At 41.1% G+C, this 25,695-nt stretch overlaps 1 long non-coding RNA gene and 1 pseudogene across 1 annotated transcript; both read left to right on the forward strand.

Moving 5' to 3' along the window:
• The first annotated feature begins 36 nt into the window (after positions 1–36).
• Positions 37–24,531, forward strand: LOC129526148 (uncharacterized). The gene is made up of 3 exons (XR_008670763.1): positions 37–794; positions 20,772–20,889; positions 21,700–24,531. It is a non-coding gene; the product is annotated as an uncharacterized lncRNA (long non-coding RNA).
• On the forward strand, positions 14,704–15,630 carry LOC101151885 (aldo-keto reductase family 1 member B1-like; annotated as a pseudogene).
• Positions 24,532–25,695: the final 1,164 nt, after the last annotated feature.

Raw genomic sequence — 25,695 nt, forward strand, 5'->3', positions numbered from 1 at the left:
TAGAAAAGATTCAGGGGGTGGATTCTGAGATTAGTAGGTGATTGGTGGATGGAAATGGGAGGTCTGGAAAGTCCCAAAGAGTAAGAAACCAGTAACTAACAGAAATTTTTGAGTTTCAAGATAGCAGATAAGAAAAGAAACTTAAGCCGCTGAAACTCCCTCCACTTGTGAGATCAAGAAAAACCTGGCTGAAACTGGTTGGAACCAAGATGGCTAACTGGAGCGTGCACAGAATAAGCTTGCTGATGTCATAGCCTGAATTTCCACCACATGTTTCATACTAACTCTCCCTGAATTTGCCATGCAACTCAGGAGTTAACATGAAGAAATAACTGTGCATGCCCAAGGACTTTCCAGACCTCCCTTTTCCTTGCACAAATCACCTACTAATCTCAGAATCCACCCCCGAACCTTTTCTAATAAAAATACTGCCTTAATGCCAGCACAGAGAGACAAATTTGAGCTTGACTCCTGTCTCCTTCAGAGGTGACTTTTAATATAAAGCTTTTCTTTTTTTCAAAAACTTGGTGTCAGTATTGGGTTCTAGCATATTGGGCAGTGAGCCCCTTTTGCTTGATAACAAACTAGAACCCCAGGTGAGACGAACAACCTGTCCAAGGTACTGTTGCCCCTAGTGGTGTGCAGGCCCCCTGCACTGATCCTGAGTGGCCACCTAGACCAGGGTGTCCAGAGGCTCGACTATAGGGTTCCTTCTTCTCCACCATGGCACTTCAGGCTCCCTTGGCACTTCTCTTTTGGGAAAAGAAATTGCTTCTGGATTAGACATCTTTCTGGTGAGTACCTTGTTAATATGCACCTGTACTTTTAATTGTCTTTGAACTCATCATAACGACTGTGGGTTCAAGTCCCACCTTGTGGTTTAGGATTATGGATGAGAGTCCCACCCTTGTCTAGGATTGTGGATTTGAGTCCTACCCAAGGGGGATTCTGGTCAGTTCAGAGTCCCAAATCTGGTGTATGTTTAAGTCCCAAAGAATTAAGGCAATACTAAAAAGCTACAGCCACTAAGATAATCTATTCTGGTTCTGATTTTTGTTGGTCTGTCTGTATTTTTGGTCTGTGTAGCAATATTTGGCTTAACAGAGGTTAAAGACTGTGATGGCTACAGCGGAAGCCTTATGAGATCTCCAGACTCCTGCACACTCAATTAGAACAAAGCAACTCCATAAACTAGAAAACCTGAAGAAAAATGGCACATGTAAAACATTTTCAGTCAATCCCTCTTTCTTCTTCTGTCCTTAAAGAGTTACCATGTAGTCTTCTAAGTTCTTTGCCTATTTTTTCTTCCTCACTACTATGAATCTGCTGACTTTGCTGCTGGTGTTAAAATAAAACTTACTGTTCATGGTATTACTAGTTTCAGGTTACTGGCTAAAGAAAAAACGAAAGAGGTCTTTTAAAATCAAAGTGCCATGGAAACTGCTTTGCTCATCAGGGCAAATAAAATTTAGCCATGTGAATAGATTCCAGTTTTATCAGGAAAATAAGTTTGATCCAACTGTCTTGTTTACGCATATACATGCATTATGTTATATGTTGTGTCTATATGGTACCAAATTAGCTTATAAATAAAAGAGTACTGATAAATTAAATAAATAAGTCCAAATGCTTTGAAGTTCATTTGACTTTAATAATCTTTGGAAAACAAAAATAAATTAAAATTATTGATAAAATAAAAATAGATATGTCTTCAGAATTGTCAGCATGTATTTTTGCCTGTGTTTACTGGTCAGCTGATATGTGCATCTGCTAGTTATTTTAAGATGTCCAGGTTTGGCAAAAAGTTATGAAATTACAAACCCGGCCAAAACAGAATAATCTTTGTTTATGTGATTCTTTTGATAAATAAGACTAATTTAATATTGTTGGTTTAATGAAAACAATGAAATCCTCTGATTTATCAGCAAAATATCTGTGTATTTCACTTTAAAGTTCTTGCTTAGGTGAACACTTGATATTCACAAGCTGTAAAATGGTTAACAAGGAAATAACTTAAAATGATGACTAGCTTTGTCTACTATCTCTGTTCTCATAACTAATCTAGATAAACTGTTAAAAACAAACAAATTAGATAAACGTAAATGGGACAAATGTGTGTAAATGAAATTCTTATGTTTTTCAAAATCTTAAAGTTATGATACTTACTATCATACTTTACTTACTGAACAGCTGGGTCACTTCCAATTAAGAAATGTATAAGGAAATGTTTCTAAAGACTAAAACATGGTTTTAAAATACATGAAATACTTATAATATTTTATCTTAAAATACTGATATATTGCAGACAATTCAAGATTTCTTACTTCCTAGGTTCTTCCCTAAAATCCCTAAAATAAGGATTACTAAGAGTTAATATTGTAACTTATATATGTAATTGAAACTATTAGATACAAGAGAAACAATTCTATTTGCAGAATGTATACGAAAAATAGGATGTGTTTTTGGTAAACACACAAGAAGACAGGAATATGGTTTTCGTTTAAGGGCAAGTAATTTTGCCTAGTTTAGAGGTTCTAAAGGATTGTTTTAAATTGAAGGAATTAAAAAAGTGTAGATAAAACTAAATAAATATAGAAAGTTGAGAAAGAATGAAAATAAAACAAATTGTAAGAGGTTATAAAAGGTTTACGGAAATCTTACCTTGCAGTCAAAACAAATTGAGATTGAATAGATTTGTTTATAAGGTCTTATTAAAATTAGCTGTAATATTAAAAATGCGCTAATACAAAACTAAAAATTTTGGTTAAAGCGACAAAATTTTTTGAAGTATTGATTTGCTCTCAATGATATTGCAAGAAATATTGAGTTTAAATTCTAAAATTAAAACGTCAGATTTATATCTCAGAAGTTCAACTTTTCCTTCACCTTGTTACATATAAGTTGCAGATCACATTCATTATCTTCTGTTTTTTCCCCCTTGAAAAAAAAAAATATCTTTTTGCTTGGCTGGAATGATAACTCTCCTCTTCAACTTGTTCATCAACTCTTACAACTTTTTACCCCAGTCCTAATGCTGTTCTTATGGCATAATGCTAACATATTTATCTTAAAAGTTTAGAAAAGCAATGTTTTCCTCAAATGTAATATAATTTTATACTCTTGGCTTTATGATATGTCTGAATTATTTCATATAACCAGGAAACCTCCCATGTAACTTTCTGTATTACTTTTGAGGTCTTTTGACTGTCATGCTAGTTAAATGAATAACTGTTATTTTTAAATGACCTGTAGTTCTGTTTTGATCAAATGTTTTGAACTTTTTAACATCTTTGATAGGATTTATTTGGTAAAACTCTATGGGAGACACTATCAAATGCTAAATAATACTAGATCTTCTTTTGCTTATGTTTATGGGTATGCTATTGATATAAATGTTCTAAGAATTACATAAATTTATAAAAATCTCATATGCTATCAGTCATAATTTTGATATGTCAAATCTTTTTAAAAGTTATATTTGTACAGATATATAATTAATACAAATATTCTTAAGATTACATTATTATAAAAATCAGATGGTCTTGATGTGATGCTGTCAGTCATGGTTCTGGTTGTTATCTTAAAATGCTATATATAATAGAAATAACTTAATTTTCTTGACAATTGAGAACTTTTATCAGATTTTAACCATGGCTAAGTTTTTGTAATCCACAGTTATTGTTTTGAATTCTTCTCTAAAAAGTTTTCCAATCAGCTACAACCCAAATTACTTTTCATGGAAAGGACTCTGACAAGTACTCTTAAATACAGATTTCTGATAACTTTGGAGATAATGCCATCAGACTAGGAAAAGTCTTCCAGGACTCTGATTAAAAAGCTACATGAGAATTGCTAACCCAACATCAAACCGAACAAGAATTAGTTACATGGGACTGAACTGAGAGAGGAATAAAAAGATCTTTTATGACCTTTTTATTTCAAACATTGATGATCTCTTTATGTTTTGTTTTCCTGAAAACATTTTCCTTTTGAACCATTTTTAACTTACAACACATTAGATAAAATATAGTTTTGTGAACAAAAATTTGAGGCATTTACCTTTCTCTCTGATTTCTCCAGAATTTGGAAGCTATTTGTGAGTATTTTCAATTTATGGCAATATACTATTTGCATTAGTTTTCAATAAAAATCTATTTCCTTTTGTAATAGAACACAATTGGAGACACTGGTTATTTCACTAAGGCTTTGACTGGAATGACACATTTTTAGGTATGACCAGAATGGAAGTTAACTTTAAAGCACCAATAAAAAAACCCCTTAAGAAGACTGGCCTGGTAGCTTGTCTATAAGGTTCCTTTACAAAGTTTCTGTCCTTGCAGTAAGTAAAGAATGTCACTTTTTGACAGGTCCAGCAACCTATTTTGGGACCCTGAGAAGAGAGGAATAACACAACCATTCATGCAGGCATTACAGGCACAATCTGATGGCAAATCCTTGGCTTGACTGATCTCAAGGCTTTTAAAAGTCAGAAATTCCTTATTTTAAAAGGCCCAGCAAAGCCTATTTAAAAACGAAAGCCTATATGGTGAATCATTATTCCTGCTGTACTTTATGCAAATAATCAGGCCAGGTATAATAAGACTAGAACTTATTTTATATACAAATTGGTCCTACAATGATTCGTCTTTGGTAAAAATGGGGGACTGGAGAGAGAGAAATTATGTTCAAAAGAAAACTATATGTAACACACCTGTCTCTGACCAGTAGGCCAAAGCCTTAACTTTCAGAATTTGTCAGGGACCCTATGTGCACCTCCTGGATATACTTTTTTTTTTTCAATGTGTCAACCATCCACGGGCTTATGAATGTGCTGGCAGCTGGTGCATGAGAGGTATTTGTCTATTAGGTTATCTAACTGCGTCCTTTTCTATTTATATTGCAAGTGTTACTCAAGACAGGACTATTTTCCTTAAAATTATTTTCCTGGACTAGACAAACCCTACCTGCAAACCAAGGAGATGGATTTTGGCCTATGTTTGGCAGGACTCTCTTGCCATGGTGGGGAGTAGACAATCATGAACATATGATTAGAAATCTGTCAATCACTCTAGGTAACTTAGCAAATGAAGCAGTTGAAGCCAGAGCCAACCAACAAAAATCTTTAGGCTCTTCAGCCAGGATCATAATGGATAACAGAATAACCTTAGACTACATATTGGCAGAGCAGGGAGAAGTTTGGATAGTAGCTAACATATCATGTTGTATTTACATAAATACATCACCTGAAGTTGAAATACATGTAGAAAAATAAGACAGTAAGTTGACTGATTACAACACATTTCTAGAGAAGAACCAGGTGCCAACTCGTTCTTAGGTTTAGTTTCCTGGATCTCACACTGAATCCAATATATGCTCCAGGGTTATACTAAAAATGGGACTTTCTCTATTTCTAATACTTATTGCTGGATATCTGGTAATCAAATTCTGTCTCCAATGCTATGAGGTGGGCGGATCACGAGGTCAGGAGATCGAGACCATCCTGGCTAACACGGTGAAACCCCGTCTGTACTAAAAATACAAAAATTAGCCGGGCGTGGTGGCAGGTGCCTGTAGTCCCAGCTACTCGGGAGGCTGAGGCAGGAGAATGTCATGAATCCAGGAGGCGGAGCTTGCAGTGAGCCCAGATGGTGCCACTGCACTCCAGCCTGGGCAACAGAAAAAAAAAAAAAAAGAGAAACCAACGTACTAGTAATACCAAATGTTAATATTAAACCAGATGTTAGAGAACATCTTCAACCTAATGCAAAACAATTTCATTTCTGAGGCCCAGACTTGTATCCCTAGTCAGCAGGAAGAAGTTAGAGTAGTTGTCACCCCTCATCCCTCATAATTGAGGAATTTACATAGAACAGGGGGAACTGAAACCATGCCCCAAAGAGTTAAAGAAATCAGTGGTTAAATTCTTAGACTTACAGGATAACAGACAAGAAAATAGCTTGCTGAAAAGCTGAAACTGAAGCTGTGCCCCACAAAATAAGAAACCAGTAACTAACAGAAATTCTTGAGTTTGCCAGATAACAGATAAGAAAAGAAACAAGCTGCTGAAACTCTCTCTACTTGTGAGATCAAGAAAAACCTGGCTGAAATTGGTTGGAATCAAGATGGCTAACTGGAGTTTGCACAGAATAAGCTTGCTGATGTCACAGCCCGAATTTCCACCACATGTTTTGTACTAACTCCCCCTGAATTTGCACATGCAACTCAGGAGTTAACATGAAGAAATAACTGTGCATACCCAAGGACTTTCCAGACCTCCCCTTTCCTTGCACCAATCACCTACTAATCTCAGAATCCACCCCTTGAACTTTTTCTAATAAAAATACTGCCTTAATGACAGCACAGAGAGACTCCTTGACTCAAATGAAAAAAATCTTTGGTAATGTAATTAATCATCTTCTTGGTTTTACCGTAAGTGGATTTTCTTCATTAAAAGCTGGCTTGTAATGTGGGTGTGGGACTGCAAGCAGGAAGTGATAGTGTCTGTGGATCTGCTGACTCTGGTCTATCTCTTGGAGTTCACTTTCAACATAAAGCTTTTCTTTTGTCAAAAGCCCAGTGTCATAGTATTGGCTTCTAGCGCATCAGGCATCAAGCCCCTTTTGCTTAATAACATTAGCATCAGATCTCATAAGTTAGGGGCTCAGTCCCACAATCCCACCTCACTTCAGATGCCAATCACAAATCTGAGCCTCCTGTACTTCTGATTGATCAGCTATACACATCAGGGGTTTCCACAATTCCCTCCTTGGGTCCAATAATTTGCCAGAATGGCTCACAGAACTCAGGAAAATATTTTACATTATTACAGTTTTACTGTAAAGGATACAACTCAGGAAAATATTTTACATTATTACAGTTTTACTGTAAAGGATACAACTCAGGAACGGCTGAATAGGAGAGATGCATAGGACAAGATATGGAGGATGGGGAGGTATGGAGCTTCCATACCTCTCTGGGCATTCACCCTCCCAGCATCTCAAAGTGTTCATCAATGCAGAAGCTCTTTGAGCCCCATTGTTTAAAGGGTTTTTGTGGAGTTTTCATTACATAAACATGGTTAATTTAATCATTGACCATTGATAACTGAACTCAGTCTCCAGCCCCTCTCCCTTTCCCAGAGGTGGAGGGTCTGAAAGTTCCAACTCTCTAATCTAATTCTACGGTGGGTTCCTCTGGCAACCACACTCCCACCTCCAACAGTCATCGCAGTAGCTTAAACTCAGTTGTGTTCCAAAGGGCCTCGTTATGAATAAAGAAAGAGAGTCCCATCACTCAGGAAATTTCAAGGATTTTAGGAGCTCTCTTTCAGGAACCAGGGACAAAGGCCAAATGTATGTTTTTATTATACCAATGTAGAAACTGCATCAAGACCACAAGGCTCAGTTCCTCTGGTCTCAATTCTGTCAGATTATTCACCTCTTGAGACTTTTAATGGCAGCCTTTTTGTGTATCTCAAGACTTTTATGAGCCAGACAGCCCCAGTTCCACATGACTATGCTTTTGTGATGGGAAGGGAGTGGTAGACCAGGGTCAGTAGATCCACAGACACTATAACTGCCCACTTGCATCTCCCACACCCACATTACAAGCAAGCTTCGCTTGAAGAAAATTCAATATACAAAAAATTCAAGGATATACTTATGGAAAAACCAAAAAGGTGATTAGTTACATTACCAAAGGTTTCTTCATTTTACAAAGAATCTTCTCCAAGGGTTCATTTTTTTTTTAATTTTTAAATTGTGGTTACAAACATATAACATTAAATTTATCAAATGTACCAGTAGTGGTGAGTATATTCGCATTGTTGTGCAACTCATCTCTAGAACTTTTTCATCTTGCAAAACTGAAACTCTATGCACATTAAATACTAATTCCCCCTTTCCACTCCCCTCAGCCTTTGGCAGCCATGCTTCTGCTTCCTGTTTCTATGATTTTGACTACTTTAGATATTGCGTATGAGTAGAATCAATATATTTGTCCTTTTGTGACTAGCTTATTTCATTTAGCATACTGGCATCAAGGTTCATCTACGTTTTAACCTATGACAGAACTTCCTTCTTATTAAAGGATGAATAATATTTTATTATATATATATACTACATTTTATTTATTCATTCATTGGTTGATTAATATTTGGGTTGTTTCCAGCTCTTGGCTATTGTTAGTGCTACAATGAACATGGGTATGCGAATAATACCTTTGAGATCTTGCTTTGAATTCTTTTGGATACGTACCCAAAAGTGAGATAGCTGGATCATTGTAATACTATTTTACATTTTCTGAGGCACCCCCACACTGTTTTCCAAATCAGCTGCATGATTTTACATTCCCTCCAACAGAAGGATTTCAATTTCTCTGCATGCTCAGCAATACTTGTTTTCTATTTTTCCAAAGGATTTTTTGGTCAAGCATGGTGGCTCACGCCTGTAATCCCAGCACTTTGTGAGGCCAAGGCAGGTGGATCACTTGAGGTCAGGAGTTTGAGACCAGGCTGGCCAGCATAGTGAAACCCCATCTCTAGTAAAAATACAAAATTAGCCAGGTGTGGTGGTACACACTTGTAATCCTAGCTATTCGGGAGGCTGATCCAGAAGAATCACTTCAACCTGGGAAGCAGAGTTTGCAGTGAGCCGAGATCATGCCACTGCCCTCCAGCCTAGGCAACAGAGTGAGACTCTGTGTCAAAAAAAAAAAAAAGGTTTTTATAAAAGTGGTTAAGTCCCATACTGCCTGAAAACAGAATTCCATTTTCCTTTACACGCACACCTCATAGAAGCACCTGCACATCCACTGAGTTATGGAAGAGGAGCTATGAACAGCACAAGGGAAATGTGGATGTCACCAAAGAAGGGAGGCCTAGAAGGAGCTGTACAAGTCTCTGGGCTTGCCGCCCGCTGGGGCTGAGTAAGGGAGACTTAACAGAGAGGGACGCAGCTATATTCATTTCCTAGGGCTTCTGTAACAAAGGACCATGAACTTTTTGACTTAAGCAACAGAAATGTATCATCTCACAGTTCTGGAGTCCAGAAATCCAAAACCAAGGTGCTGGCAGAGCCACGCTCCCTCTGACATCAGAGGGGAGGGTCCTTCCCTGCCTCTCTCCTGGCTTCTGGTGGTCATCAGCAATCCTATTCTCTGACTTGTGCTGCAGCACTTCAATCTCTGCCTCTCTTATTGAATAGTATTCTACCCTCGTGTGTCTGTATCTGGTATCCTCTTCTTATAAGGACACCAGTCATATTGGATTGAGGGCCACTAGTCTGTAGTCGGACCTCATCTTAACTAATTACATCTGAAATGATCCTATTTCCAAATTAGGTCTCCTGGTAGGACTTCAATACATCTTTTTGGGGAGACATAATTCAACCCATAATAGAAGCTAACATTAACTCAAAGCATAGTGAGCTCTTGTCCTGTGCTAGTTTACATGGTTGTTTCACTTGAATCTGAGTTCCTGACATGTATGCAGGCCCCACCACCCTTGGGATATAGCCCCACCCTTGGGGTCCCTAAACCCATCACTCTGGCCTATCCCCAGCAGGTTCAGTTGAGCCACTTCCTCCCATAAGAGAGGTATCCAGTGCACAAGCTCTACTCTGGAAGGATCCACATGAACAAAGAAATCTGCTAGTATCCTGGTATGCCTGCATTACTACTACATGTTATATCATTCATATTTATTATTATTTCTGCTATGTTATTTTGCCTACTCTTAGTCCCTCTGCCTCTCCACACTTTTGTTTGTCTGGTGGCTAGTTCCAGTGTAGTAAAAACCCAACCCTGGCTCTGTTCTGAAGGCTCTAGCTGAAGGAAGATACACCCCACCCCATTGAAGTCCCTCTGTGGTTTTCTAGCATGACCCCAAAGTTATATCCATGATATCAGGGGAAGCCTGTGGCACAGTCCGCTCCTAGAAAGGAAGTCTTGCTAGTAGATGACCATGAAAACTGGTCTGGACCCACAGTGCAAATTGTTTTTTTCCAATTGCATCACCAGTCGGTCCCACAGAGTCCTCCAGGAGGCCCTTCTCTTTGTGATCTCCCTTCCTCCTCCCTTCTGCCACAGTCCTTTGCCTTTATCTCGCTGGAGACCTTGCTCCAGGTAGAGGGGCAGCCCAGATCCTTCTGGGTCTCACAGTGGAACATGGTCAGCACCACTGTATCTCTGGCTGATAGTGATGGCTCTCACAGCATGACAGAGACTCACCGTCTGATCTGATTAAAGACCCTTTCTACCCCGTTCTGCAAGGAGAGTGCTAAAGGAGATAAAGAAGGCCCAGATGGACACGCAAATTGTCCTGACACATTGGTGTAAAAAGAGCTCCTTTTACTGAACCCAAAGGAAGGGTACTGATAAGAAAAAAACGAGGCTGTGGAAAACCTATGCAGCCATAAAAAAGAATGAGATCATGTCCTTTGCAGGGACATGAAAGGAGCTGGAAGTTGTTATCCTCAGCAAACTAACACAGGAACAGAAAACCAAACATCACACGTTCTCACTTATAAGTGGAAGCTGAATGATGAGAACACATGGACACTGGCAGGGGAACAACACACACTGGGGCCTGTCGGGGTAGGGGGGAATTGGGGTAGGGAAAGCACCAGGAAGAATAGCTCATGGATGCTGGGCTTAATTCCTGGGTGATGGGTTTATCTGTGCAGCAAACCACGTAACAAATCTGCACATCCTACACATGTACTTCAGAACTTAAAATAAAAGTTGAAGAAAAAAAGAAGAATAAATGGGGCTACAGAGAGCAAGGTCATGGCCGCTGTACATCAGCAGACCCATATGCAAAGCTGGAAGCCAAGAAACAGTTACTTATTATATGTCTTCATCAGCTCAGCTGCTATATCAAAATGTCACAGACTGGGTGGCTTAAACTACAGAAATGTATTTCTCACAGCTCTGGGGACTGGGAAATCCAAGATCAAGATGCCAACACTCCCGGGCTTACTTCCTAACTTGCAGATGATGTCTTCTCACTGTGTCTCTCACGGTGGGGAGACAGAGTTCTGGTTACTCTTCGACTTCTTATAAGGACACTAATCCCATGATGAGGGCCCCTCACGACCTCATCTAAAACCTAATCACCTCCTAAAGACTCCACCTTCACATTTACCACATTGAGAGTTAGAGCTCAACATATAAATTTTAGAAGGACACAAACATTCAGTCCATAGTAGTTTATGACTTGAGCAAGTCACCCCACCTGTCAAAAGCTCAGTTCCCTCCTCTCCAAAGTAGAGAAATTATATCTAAGTTGACATAGCATTCTAAAGAAGCTGACAGTAATCTCTCAATAAATACTCATTGTTTTGACTCCCTCGTACAAAATTACCCTTTGACTCAAAATCTCTGGCAGCTGACACATAATTGGTGCTTCTGTTAAAAAGGCTTGAAACTACAGCTTCTGTAAGGGCTTGTTTGTTTGCTTGCTTGATTTATTTCCTTTTTGTTTTCAAAGGGAGGAGTATCTTAAACTGGGCCAATCTGGTCCCAACCTCAGCAGTTGCCCATTAGCTGGGTTTCTTCCTCCTCTGTAGGGCACGCATCTGTAACTCAGTACTGAGAAACTTCCCTGAGATCATGCCCAAAATGCCTGTTATTACTGAGATTAACACCATCATCAATCATCCACGTTCCGTGAGCATCTGTAATTGGGCACTACATACAGCAGGGAGGTAGACATGCCTCACAGGTTTCTCATCTGAACAGACAGGTAGAGCAGAGACAAAGGAAAGGGCAAGCCTGCATCAAGACTCTCCAGGCTTCTCCCACCCACAACTGTCTGATGATGAATCACAAGCAGAAATTCAACAAGCAGGAGGGCCCATTCCAGAGTGCAGGGCTCTCTGCCCTTCCCTAGAAAAATCACAGAAACTGTAGCTTTTGGTACAGGAGTCAGAGGTGGATGTGGGCTCTATGTTCTGGCTCTTCTCTCATTCTCATTTGTGGAAAAGGGGATGGGAAGGTGGGTGGGTGTAGCAAATCGTCAGGATGCCTGTCATCTCCAAATTGCAGGATACAGTTGAAAACATAGGTCATTTTTGCTACCTAGGGCAGAGGGTAGCTCTACTCTGGAGCCAGAGGGGCAGCCCAAGTACAGCAAGGTCTTGGGCCAAGCTGCTCTTAGGACTGGCTGATAGTTCTTGCCTTCTGAGGAAGCAGGAGTCAGCAAAGGGCAAGAGAGGATGCTGGTGAGTCTATCAGGCAACAAGTAAAGACCAGCTGTTGGAAGAGTCTGAGAGTGGAAGGAAGCAGAAAAATAGAATGGCAGCTCTCAGAAGCGTGGCTAAGGTGAGTGGTTGTTAAAAGATAGAAGAGTCACTCACATTTGCAGGAATGTCAGAAGAAACAATGGAGGTGGAAGGTGTCAGAAAGTAGGGCAGTTGGCACTCCCAAGTTCCAGAGGTAATCACGAGAATAAATCTTGGTGAAGAATAAATCTCTTGGTGAACTCAGGAAAGCCCTTATGAAACTTTTCCTTCTGAATCCAGGAGCTGCTGTAAATTGCCCTGAAGCCCTGACATTCTCCCAATATTAGGTAATTTGTTTACTTGATCCAAGAATGGGGCTCTATCAAAAGACAGCCAATGAAAAAGACATTCAGTCTCTAAAAAATGGTCTTTTATTTTGAAAAAAGACAAAAGAGGTGACTAAGGGGGTCTCTGCCCCTCTCCACTAGCCCCTCCACACTCCCCTATCCTGAGATGATAACTGGCCTTGGGTCCCCAGCAGGGCAGGAGCCACGGAAGTGAATTGGACACTTCCAAATTAAGAGGCAGGTGGGTCTCCACTTCATTTCGACCAATAGCAGCAAACTTGAAGGCTTTGTTTATTAGGACAACTCTAATCATGATTTATGCACATCTGTACATTTCAATTTAACCAAAATTAAAAATTACCAGATTAGTTAAGTGTATAATCCTGTAAATTAATTGTCAATTAGTTGCTCCCTAATGATAATGAAATGCTTACCAAATAGCATATGATCTCTGAATAGTGCCAAATAAATTGATTAAAACATTTCTTCAAGAACTAACAAGGGTCCCATTTGCTCAGTTTCCTTGATAAGTTATAGTATGGTCAGGACTTTGAAAAATGGGTCTGAGATTGGACTTGCGTTACGCTAAGGAAGAACAAACTTTCCAGGTGACCAAGTCAGAGGAATGCTCACCTCCACACCTGGACCCCATTGCAGAGGTAGTTGAAAAGACACAGAATCTAAGTCAAGGTTCCTATGCTGGAATCCTATGGCCAACCCCAGCTAGCTGTGTGACCTCTGCTAAGCCTCAGTTTCTTGGTGATTAAATGGGCGTGACATTTTTTCCAGTTTTAGGTTGTGGTGAGGACTAAATTAAATAAGACAGGGAATGAAGGACTTTAGAGCTGTGGCAGGCAGGCTTCACCCACAAGGTAGTCAATATATATTGATTGATTGAAAACTTTAGGTGAACTCTATCATTATTACTTTTTTTTTTTCTTTTTTGAGATGGAATCTCACTCTATTGCTCAGGCTGGAGTGCAGTGGCACGATCTCAGCTCACTGCAACCTCCGCTTGCCAGGTTTAAGAAATTCTTATGCCTCAGCCTCCCAAGTAGCTGGGACCACAGGCACGTGCCACCATGCCCAGATAATTTTTTGTATTTTAGTAGAGGCGGGGTTTCCCCGTGTTGCTCAGGCTGGTCTATGAACTCCTGAGCTCAGGCAATCTATCCACCTCGGCCTCCCAACGTGCTAGGATTACAGGCGTGAGCCACCGCGCCCGGCCTGAACTGTACCATTATTAATAAGCGCCTGAGCATTGTCTCTGAGCAAGGTTCTATGCTTGGGCGTGGAGATAGAGAAGGAAAGGGAGGAAAAGGAAGTAGCAGAGGAGAGGAAAAGAAATCAGATATCATCCCTTGCACTCAAAAGGACTGTAATCTAATTAGACAGCAAAAGTTGGGGGAAACAGGTATCATGATAACAATAGCCAATATTTATTGAGTGCTTTTTCCTATGTGTCAGGCACTAGCATAAGCTCTTTATGCATTAAACTCCTCACAATCCTAAAAGAGAGTACTATGACTTTTAGCCCTATTTTACAGATAGAAACTGAGGCACCAAGTTAAGTAACTTGCCTAAAGTCACTCATTAAGTGCCAGAGCTAGGATATGTGCCTCAATTCTGCACCCTCAATATTGCCTGTTGTATGGAGAGGAAGGGGGAATCAGAAGTCCTGGATTTGAATCATTCATACTATCTATGCAGCCCTAGGCAAATCACTTTACCCCTCAGGCTCGGAGACTCCTCATCTGTAAAACGAGTTCACATTCTCCACAGCACCATTTATGGTAATCATGAAATAAGTTGAGTGAGAGTACTTTGCATTATGGCTGGCATGTGCTGTGCATGTAATAAAGTTTAGATGCATTTGAATGTGCCTTGCCATTTATACCAGAGCTTCTGCCAGCTAAAAATGCCCCGAGCTCTCTGGGTAAAACCTGGACACTGAATGTGCTTCAGATCCTCTCTGCAATGGATCGACTCAGACTATTTCAAACACTGCATCAGGGAATTATATATGAGCAAAGGTAGTCTACAATCAGTGCTCTATCAAATCTTTTCATAATACATTTTAAGGATGAAACATTTTGGGCATGGTTCCAGGCGGGAGTCTGGGAAGCTCAGCAGCCATGGCCAGCCACCTCAAGCTCAACAACACTGCCAAAATGCCCATCCTGAGGCTAGGCACCTGGAAGTCCCCTCCAGGCCAGGTCACCGAGGCTATGAAGATGGCTATTGACATTGGGTACCACCACACTGACTGTACCTACACCAGAACAAGCATGAGGTGCAAGTGGCCCAGGAGAAGCTCAGGGAGCAGGTGGTGAAGCGTGAGGACCTCCTCATTGTCACAAGCTGTGGTGCACATACCATGAGAAGGGGCTGGTGAAAGGAGCCTCCCAGAAGATATTCAGCAACCTAAAGCTGGACTACATGGCCCTCTATCTTATTCACTGGCCAACTGGCTTTAAGCCTGGGAAGGAATTTTTCCCATTGGATGAATCAGGCAACATGGTTCCCAGTGACACTGACATGTGGACACATGGGCAGCCATGGAAGAGCTGGCGAATGCTATTGGCATCTCCACCTTCAACCATCTGCAGGTCGAGAGGATCTTAAACAAGCCTGGCTCAAAGTGTAAGCTGACAGTTAACCAGATTCAGTGTCACCCGTACCTAACTCAGGAGAAGTTTATCCAGTACTGCCGGTCCAAAGGTATCACAGTGACTGCCTGTAGCTGCCTTGGCTCTCCTGACAAGCCCCAGGCCAAGCCCAAGGACCCTTCCCTACTGGAAGATCCCAGGATCGAAGCAATCACAGCCAACCAGAATAAAACTACAGCCCAGATTCTGATCCGGTTCCCCATGCAGAGGAGCTTGGTGGTGATTCCCTAGTCTGTGACACCAAAACACATTGCTGGGAACTTCAAGGTCTTCAACTTTGAACTGGGCAGCCAGGATATGACTACCTTACTCAGCTACAGCAGGAACTGGAGGGTCTGTGCCTTTGTGAGCTGAGCCTTCCACAAGGATTACCTCTTCCATGAAGAGTTTTGAGGCTGTGGGCTTGCTTGTCCACAAGTGACCTACACCTGTTTTTCCCACTTCATTTTTTCTTGCAAATATATATGGCCTGTGTCACTCAGAGGTGGAACAGCAACCTGAAGACAGACCATTGAGGGCTTTCCTAGCTTGATGTTGCGTTTGGAGAGCAGTACCCACAGAGTACAAGTCTCTTCCAGTTTTCTTTGCCCTTATTTTTGCCCAGCTGGGGAAAGTACAACTTGAATACCCTTTTCTGACCAAGGAAAAGCAAAATGTACAAAGTCAAAATAGTGCCACTAATAGTTGAGTTTTGATGCTTGGAACTGTAATCCTTTCAGCAAGACTTCTCTTTACCTCAAATAAAAATGCTTTTGTGAAAAAAAAAACACAACACTTTGAGCACAGATTCCTACATATATATATATATATATATATATATATATATATATATATATTTTTTTTTTTTTTTTTTTTTTTTTTTTTGAGATGGAGTCTTGCTCTGTCTCCCAGGCTGGAGTGCAGTGGCGCGATCTCTGCTCACTGCAAGCTCCACCTCCTGGGTTCACGCCATTCTCCTGCCTCAGCCTCCCGAGTAGCTGGGACTACAGGTGCCCGCCACCACGCCCAGCTAATTTTTTGTATTTTTTAGTACAGATGGGGTTTCACTGTGTGAGCCAGGATGGTCTTGATCTCCTGACCTTGTGATCTGCCCGCCTCGGCCTCCCAAAGTGCTGGAATTACAGGCGTGAGCCATCGTGCCCAGTCGGTATATTTCTTAATTTAAAATTTTGATGCTTTTCCTATTAATATTATCATAGTTATACATGTTATAAAGCATACTCAAAAATGAAATTTTAACAGGATAAACAAAGATGAAATTTATCTTATTCATTAATAATACAAAAATCTTTTGCTTTCACAAAAATTAATTGTCAGTAGTAATATTTGTAATGAACACAGTGTAATTAACTGTGGTTATCTCTTAAAATCTTAATTTAACCCAGTGAACCAAAAGTCAGCTTCTAAGTTCAATTTCCCTGGATTTTTGGATTTAATGGCTGTCTGTTATCACTGAAAAGGGTACCTCACAGAGATCTGTAGATTTAAATGGAAAAGTACATTACTGACTGCAATTTCTAAGTCACAATACTCAATATACAGTCCCATCCTCAAACAATGCAAAGGTTTTTGCTAAAATTTCCATCTTTCCTCTTGTCACTGGTTATTCTTCAATACTCATTGATTGATTTTATGTTGAAGACATTCTGGAATTAGACAGTGGTGGTGGCTGCACAAATTTGTGAATAGACTAAAAACCACTAAGTTGCACAGTTTAAAAGGGGGGATATTTTTAATTTTAATTTTTATTTCAATAGTTTTTGGGGTATAGGTGGTGTTTGGTTACACGGATAAGTTCTTTAGTGGTGATATCTTTGATTTTGGTGCACCCATCTCCCGAGGAGTGAACCCAATATGTAGTCTTTTATCCCTCACTCTCCTCCAAGCCTTCCCCTGTGAGTTTCCAAAGTCCATTATATCATTCTTATGCCTTTGCAACCTCACTTATAAGTGAGAACATACAATATTTGGTTTTCCATTCCTGAGTTACTTCACTTAGAATAATGGCAGAATAATGGCCTCCAACTCCATCCAAGTTGCTACAAAAGACATTATTTCATTCCTTGGTATGGCTAAGTAGTATTCCATGGTGTATATATACCACATTTTCTTCATCCGCTTGGTTGATGGGCACTTAGGTTGGTTTCCTATCTTTGCAATTGCAAATTGTACTGCTATAAACATGTGTGTGCATGTGTCAAAAAGGGGGGGATTTTATGATATGCAAATTATATCTCTTTTTTAAATAATCATCAGAAGATTTTTGACAAATGGGTCAAAACCCAGTGAAACTGTTTTTTTAGAAGATTTTAAAACAGATTAGAAATTTATCTTTCCAACTTTCTTCACTATAAAGATATGAACGTTTTTATAGGTTAACTTCTTATATCATTTGGGCAATAAATGCATAGAATGATGGAAATGTTTCTAAGCATCCATTTTCAAAACATTCTTGTTATTAAATAAGTGTCTTCCAAAAACACCCTAACTCCCTCCCTCACTGGTAAAACACCATCTTTACTAGGAAGGAAAAAAGTAATGTGCCTTATTTTTCTCTTCAAAGTGGCTCCTAAATAAGAGACTGTTAACAGCCACTTGGCACCATAAGAAAAGGTCAGCAAATTTAGAACACTTGTCTTTTTGTAAAAACAGATGACTGAAAACAAGAGGTCTTCACGATCATTATTTATCTTGGTGCAAAGTATTTCAAAGATCCTCTCATTTTATGTGGCTCTCTCACTGGTTTTGTTGCTGCAGTTGCTGTTGCTTGAGACAGGGTCTCACTCTGTCACCCAGGCTGGAGTGCAATGGCACAATCATGATTCACTGCAGCCTCGACTTACTGGACTCAAGTGATCTTCCCGCCGCAGCCCCCGAGGTAGCTGGACTACAGATGTGCACCACCACTTCCAGTTAATTTTTTTAAATTTATTTTATTTTATTTATTTATTTATTTATTGGTGAGGAATAATATATTTATTCAATGGAAGGAGTAAAGTAAAACATATTTGATATCCTTTCAATCTTACCTGTTTTAAAGTATTTTTTGCATAATAACAGCATATCTATTGTGAATTTAAGTAGAGATGAGATCTTGCTGTGTTGCCCAGGCTAGTCTCAAACTGCTGAGCTCAAGCAATCCTCTGCCCTGGCCTCCCAAAGTGCTGGGATTACAGGCATGAGCCGTCATATCCAGCCAGCTCTCTCATTTTTCAAAATCAGATTAATTGCATCTGTGATCTCCTGTAGCTCATTCTGCACTTCTGACTTCAACTGCTCTGCAGCAATAGTTTGCTTGTGAGTTACTACCCAGCGAATCAATTTCCCAAGTGATGCTCTCCACATCCTATCCAGCATCCTCTTTTAATTCCAGTGGAAGCTACCACTCCATCAAATGTCATTTTAAACAATTGTTCCACGAGAACATTGTTTCTTGTAGAGAAGTTATTTACAATTGAGAACACATCTTTTCTGGCATATTTTCTGTAACTGGTTCACCAAATAACAGCACTTGTTATGTTTTATTATCTAAGCAGAAGCTACATTTGTACTTCACCCAGCTGTGAAGCAAGCACTACTTGATTTGTTTCCATACTTGTTTCTTTAAAGTGTTCTCCGCATCTATCAGCAATATTTGCTGGCTAAAGGTATTTTCATTCAATCATTCAAAAGGGATATTTTGAGTATTTTGTATGAGCTAGTCACTGTTAACAGGTGCTGAGGAAGTAATGAACAGAAGTTTTCATGGAGCTATGTTCCTATGAGGGACAACAGACAATGAGCAAATTTTTAAAAAAATCTAACGTATATCAGGGGTAAGTGCTCCAAAGAAAAGTTCAACTGGTTCTTGGGACAGAGAGTGATAGGGTGAGCCATTTCAGATGATGAAGGCCTGTCTAAGGAGGTGAGGTCTGAGCAAAGGCCTGAATATGTGGAGGGGTAAGCTGTAGATTATCTGTATCCAGCAGAGGGAGCAGCAGCAGGGGAAGGACCCCCCAGGCAGGAGTTGCCTGGGTGAGACTGACCCACGGGAAGCCAGTGTGTCTGGAAGCAGAGAGGGATGGGGAATTGGGAGGACCAGAGGACAGAAGGCAGCCTGGGAGAAGTCATGTAGGGCCTTGAGGGCTAGGGTGAGGATGATGGATTTCATCCTGAGCAAGACAGGAAGCCGGGGTGGGGGACTCAGCAGAGCACAACACGGTCTGACTTAGGTTTAAGATTTCTCCAGCCTACTGTGGAGAAAAGACTGCAACATGGCAGGACAGGAACAGGCGACCAATTTCAATTGTCCAGATGAGAGATGGACTGAAATGCTAGTGGTGAGAGAGTAGGACATTGAAAGATTTGGACATATTTTGACATAGAACCCATGAAATTAGCTGACAGCTTTGGATACAGGATAAGAGAGAAAGAAGATAGGACACACATGGTTTTTGTTTTTTTTTTTTTTAATTATACTTTAAGTTTTAGGGTACATGTGCACAATGTGCAGGTTAGTTACATATGTGGTTTTTAACGTAAACACTTGAGGAAGGCAGGAGCCACTTGTGGAGGAGGAAACTGAGGGAAAGACAAGCAACAATGATCAAGAGCTCAGTTGGGATGCATGAAGCTGCAGAAGACTAGCGATCCCGGGAAGGTGTCAAGAAACCAGTCGCTTGTAAGAGTCAGGCATTACAGGGGAGGCGTTTGGAATGGAAATACAATTTAGGACTTGTCAGTATATTAAAAGCCTCGTCAGTATATTTCTTCATGCATTATTTCAGCTGTATTTATTGCAGTAGGAAGAACAAGTATTTCCCATGGTCATATGCACCTTTTTTTCTTCACTACTAAGAAACCTCAAAAGAGGCATTTAAGCACTTTCCATTACACTAATTAACATTTTGAGAGATACTGCACTGAATAGTACATGATTTTAGGTCAGTTAAAAAAGATTGCAGACATTTTTATTGTCTTTTTCAAAGCATAATGGCTTCAACTCTTGCTAGCCAATATATCAAGATGTAACACAGTTAGGTGAGGGGTGTCATTAATGATTATGGCTGTAATTTGTGTTTATACATCTACTGAGCAACTTCACTGAAAAGGAGATAGTTCTGAAAGCAAAACTGTCACTGTGGCCTTTTCTCTTGTTTACTCATGCTTGTATTATCATTACATTCAACCCACCCTCTCTTTGCTGACATCGTCTTAAACCATGTGTCCATTTTGCAGTGACTTGCTGAGTTAAGACCAGACAACATCATCCATAAATCCACTTTGCCTGACACGTATAAACTGCCATCCATCATTGCAATGTGCAACAAGGGAAAGGTGGCACCCTCAACCTCTTGTGGAATTTTGTTTTTCTCAGGACACTCCCCTTCCCTAACAAGAAATGGGACCACTATTCACTCCACATGAAGGTGCCAGTGCCTGTCCATGCATTATACTTTAGCAGACTTTAGAGCTTAGTGTCTTTCTAACTTTTTAGGGAAAATAAACAGAACTTACAATATTTCCTTTTTTTTTCTTTCTTTTTTTGGAAACAGGGTCTTACTCTGTCACCCAGGCTGGAGTGCAGTGGCATGATCTTGGCTCACTGCAGCCCCAACATCCCCGGCTCAAGCAATCCTCCCGCCTCAGCCTCCTAAGTAGCTGGGACCACAGGTATGCACCACCATGCCTGGCTAATTTTTGCACTTTTTGTAGAGATGATACAATATTTTCTTCCACATATCAGTGAATCACCTTGTGCATCCTTTGGAGCCCACATTCAGGGCTCACCCTCTGATCTAGTCCTTTTCACTGTCAAAGAAGGTGACAAATAAAGCTGCTACCATGTCAGAATGAGGATTGGCCCCAGCTCCTGGGCAAACAGAATTCCTAGAAGAATGAAAGATCAAGTTGAGTTCCTACGCTTAAAAAAGAAAACATTAAAAAGCAATTGTCTCTTGTTAAACTTTAAAGGCTTTCCTATAGACTATTAACCAATGAAAACTGTGCTAATTTTCTTTCCTGGGGCAACTGCTATTAAGTTGTTTCTGTAGGCTGGTCAAAACCTAACTGAAAAAAAGTTTATTTTTACCTGTCTTTGTGGCCTTCTTAGTAAAATTGACTATTCAAAGTGGATTAGGAACCTGAACTTCTTTCCTTAGGAAAGTTTCACACCAAATGTAAAAAAGAGAAAATGATTTAGAAATTAAGTTTTATTTTTTATTTAATACTCTATCTGAAACTGAAAACTTTGAGTTTTACTTAGCAACAAAATAGGCAACGTTCCCTCTTCAGAAACACTAAGTCAACATAAGGTAAAAGACCTTCATTTCTCAGTAAAACTGAGATTCGAGGTGGCGGCAGGAATGTGAATGACCCTCCTAAATTTTCTAGCTCCAAATTACTTGGCTGCTAATCAACATAGGCAGGTCCCTAAATATAGGACCATATTTCTAAAACATCCCTTTCTCTTATTATTCACAGAAACCCAAACTGAAGAACATGTTCAGTGAAGCAACCAGAGCTAAATCATTTGAAATGCATTAGCCAGTACTCGCCGCAAATTAATTTAACACCTGTCACATGTGTCTGGGTGATTTTCCCGTGAAAGGTGGCGTGAGTTGATTGGACTCCAGGAGGAACGCTGCGCTGAATGGCTCAAGATTTACTACTAACCACGCACTGCACAGAGAAGGCTGCGTGTTACCAAGGCCTCCATGGAATTAGGGGGAACTGCCAACAAACCAGTGCAGAGCCTGCAAATGTCAGCTAGAAGGAGGATGAGACATGATTTGGATATTTTTCCAAGAAGCAAAGGCTCAGTTCATTTAGAAGAGTTTCCTTAAGGATAAAGGAAGTATCCAGAACCTACTCTAAGAAAGGGAAATGGCTTCATGCTTTCCTCTCCCATTCCCATACCTGCAGGAAAATCAGATTTCCTCATGGTCCTGTCGTTTTCTCAGGCCTGAGAGGAGGGACACTTCACCACCGCCCCCCCTCCCCACCCCCGCCCCAATCTCAGTGGGCTTAGCAAGACAAGAAGCAGACTCCAGCTTTGGAGAGATGGGTAGGAGACGCATTTGGCCTGGTTCAGCTACTACTTTAGATGTAGATCTTGAACAAGTTTCAAAAATGAATGAAAGTAGCTTTTTATGAATCTGGGCCCGATCTCCCGATTGCCCCTCCAGAGCGGCTCCCTGCCCTTCCCTGCCCCTGAAGGCTGACCTGTGAGCCCCTTTGGGCTGCTGATGGACCTGTGCTCCCACCCTGGCTGAAAAAGCAAAGAAAAGGGAGTGGCTATCAGAAAATGGAAGAAGAGAGTAAAGAAGACAGTGCTGGCTTGAGAGAAGCAGTGGCTTCAGGTAAAAGGCTACTGCCAGCGATATGGACGGGAGACAGAGAAATGCTAGAAGAGGGCGGTTCCCCAACAAAGGCCCCACCCACAAGCCTGGACACCTGTGGCCCTAAATGAGAACAGGCATTCCTGTTTTTGCACCCAAAAAGTGGTCTTTTGGTATGCCACACCCCCTATCCTATACCCATATAAACCCTGAACTCCAGGCTCCAGCTCAGACCAGCAGAGGAGGAGACGAGACAAGCAGACAATGCAGAACAGTGCAGCAGAGAGAACTCGAGAGGAATTCAGCCAGGGTGGTCAGAGAGGAGTTTGGCTGCTGGACAGCCCACTCCAAGGGAAGATCATCTTCCCACTCCATCTCCCCTCCTTCCAGCTCCCTATCCATCCTGCCGAGAGCCACCTCCACCGTGCATGAAAACCTCGCATTCATCCTTCAAGCCTGTGTGTGACCCGATGCTTCCGGGACGCTGGGCAAGAGCTCAGGATACAGAAAGCTGTCACACTGGCCCTCTGCCCTTGAGAAAAGGCAGAGGGTCCATTGAGCTGTTTAACACTTAAAGCCATCTGCGGATGGCAAGGCTAAGAGAATATTGTAACATTGGGGTTGCAGGCACCCACCCCAAGACACTACCATGGGGCCAGAGCCCAAAGCACCCACCCCAGCCTCTGCACCTGCCCATCTGAGTGCTCCCTCTCCCGCAAGGGGTTTGAGGCAACGGAACAGGTCTCCTGGGAAGGGGATCAGGGAACTCTCCCATTTAACCGGCGCACAGACATGAAGACACCATGGGGAGTGTGGGGAGAGCCAGGAGATGTGTACCGTGACTGCATCATCTTTCCACCCTCTGATCTCCTGTTGAGGGTTCCCACTGATCAAATCCAAGAAGCCAGAGGGGAAGAGAGTTCCTCAATGTAGTCAGTGTCCTGGAGCAAAGAGAGAAGAGGAGATGATCCAGGAGCAAATAGGAGACAACCAGCACAGTTCCCAAATGTGAGAAACTGATTACAGCAGAATCGACTTGAGGCACATTTTAAATATACACATGAATTCCTCAGACTCCCCCACTCCCAATTTCAGAGTATGTCAGGGGTGGGACCTAAATAATTTACGTTAAAAAAAAAAAATCTTGGCCAGGCACAGTGACTCATGCCTGTAATCCCAGCACTTTGGGAGGCCGAGGCAGGCAGATCACCTGATGTCAGGAGTTTGAGACCAGCCTGACCAACATGGAGAAACCCCCTCTCTACTAAAAATACGAAAAAGTAGCCAGGCGTGGTGGCACACACCTGTATTTCCAGCTACTCAGGAGGCTGAGGCAGGAGAATCACTTGAACCCAGGAGATGGAGGTTGCAGTGAGCCGAGATCATGCCATTGCACTCCATCCTGGGCAACAAGAGTGAAACTCGGTCTGAAAAAAAAAAAAAAAAAAGAAGAAAGGAAGGAAGGAAGGAAGAAAAGAAAGAAAGAATCTTCTATAAAGCAAGCAACTGCATTTGTTACTATTCTAGTGTCCTCTCTGGAGTGGCACTTATCAAAGAAAACATTGGGTTACTTTCTGTCCTCAAGCACTAACCCCTAGGACAGCTGAATCTAAGGATACATTTTATACACTTGAACTCATTATTGTCCTTTTACCCCCTGAGTAGAAAATACAATAGCTCCAAAACAAACACCTGATTCCTTGAAAATGCTTCACAGGAAGCCAGCCCCTCAACTTAAAATGGTATCAGGTTACAACGGCTGAAGGAGACTGTATCTCCACAGAGACCATTCATTGACAAGGCATGCCATTCAGAAGTTTCACTGAAAGATCGTTCTCTCCATTATGATCATTGAAGTGAAGGCAAGAGGGGAAAAAAATTGACAGGCTGAACTCTAGAAACTTGGCTTCAGAAATGCCTATTAATCCAATACAATTCAATACAATAAAACATACAAACTCCTGGTAATCCTCAAGGTGCTCTTAAAATTGAAATTGATTCTGCGAAAACTGCTTTCACCTACCATCATTAAGGAAAATTCCATTTTAACTCAATTCTGAAAAGGGAGGACATGAAGAAAGGTATCATGTCCAGGAATACAAAACATTGTGAACACTGGGACCCCAGGAAGGCGAAACAGGAGGTCTGTACCTAATCCAGACCTTGCCTTTGCCTGCTGCTACAGGTTCCAGGTCTAGCAACTGCTCATTTTCCTAGGGAATTAAATGGAGAAGATGTCTCATAATTTCCAATCACACAGCACAGTTAAATGGCAAGTTGTTTTCCCACAAAAGTAGTTTTATGGTTAATGCATCCAACCTGAAAAGAAGTTTGGGCAGAAGGTTGCGGGGCAGGGGAATTAAAGCAGAAGATATTTATTTCCTCACATGGCCAGAGTAACAAAAACACTGCATTTAACTGCAGGAGCTGTGAAGTGTAAGTTTACCCGTGTAGTATATGGGTCCCACAAGCCGTGGTTGGGATTGCTGGACTCCTGAGTCCTGTTCCCTGACAAGTTATTAATCTGCCATGTAAGCTTGAGCCAAGACCCTGAAATGTCTCCTTCTATCAATTTCCCACATGATACATGAAAATAAAAATATACTTACCTTTCAAATCCTATTAGATTCAAAATCCCTTTTTGTACTGGTGTGTCCCACTGTATCCAGTAGATTATGTCCCTAAATGCACTGAAATGCTGCTTACAAGGAATAAGAAATCAAATGGTTGACAAGTGGTGTTTTAACTACTCTCAGGCAGGTGACTTTAAAAGCACTCATTTACAAGAGTGGCTAAGAGGTCAGGTGCTAGAGACAGAGAGTTCTCTTTTCTTACTGTAACAAGAAAATTTTTTTGATAGATTAACCAACATTTTCTCCTTTCCCCTTAATTCCTATGATCCTATGAGCCTTCTCCTCTGTGTGCCAGGACCTTCTGCATTTAGCACTGTATCAATGACAGTTTATTGAACAAGGATGCATGTTCCCACTCCACCATAATGTGAAGATGTTGCTGGGAAGTCACTGCCCAGCCAGGGGTGGACTGCCTCTCCCACCCACCTTGAGCTAGGCAGAGGCCATGAGACTGAGTTCTGGCTAGAGCAATGTGGGTAAAAATGATACACGCTTCTTCAGGACCA

This window comes from Gorilla gorilla, chromosome 14 (assembly GCF_029281585.2).
Source record: "Gorilla gorilla gorilla isolate KB3781 chromosome 14, NHGRI_mGorGor1-v2.1_pri, whole genome shotgun sequence".
Lineage (NCBI taxonomy): Eukaryota > Metazoa > Chordata > Mammalia > Primates > Hominidae > Gorilla > Gorilla gorilla.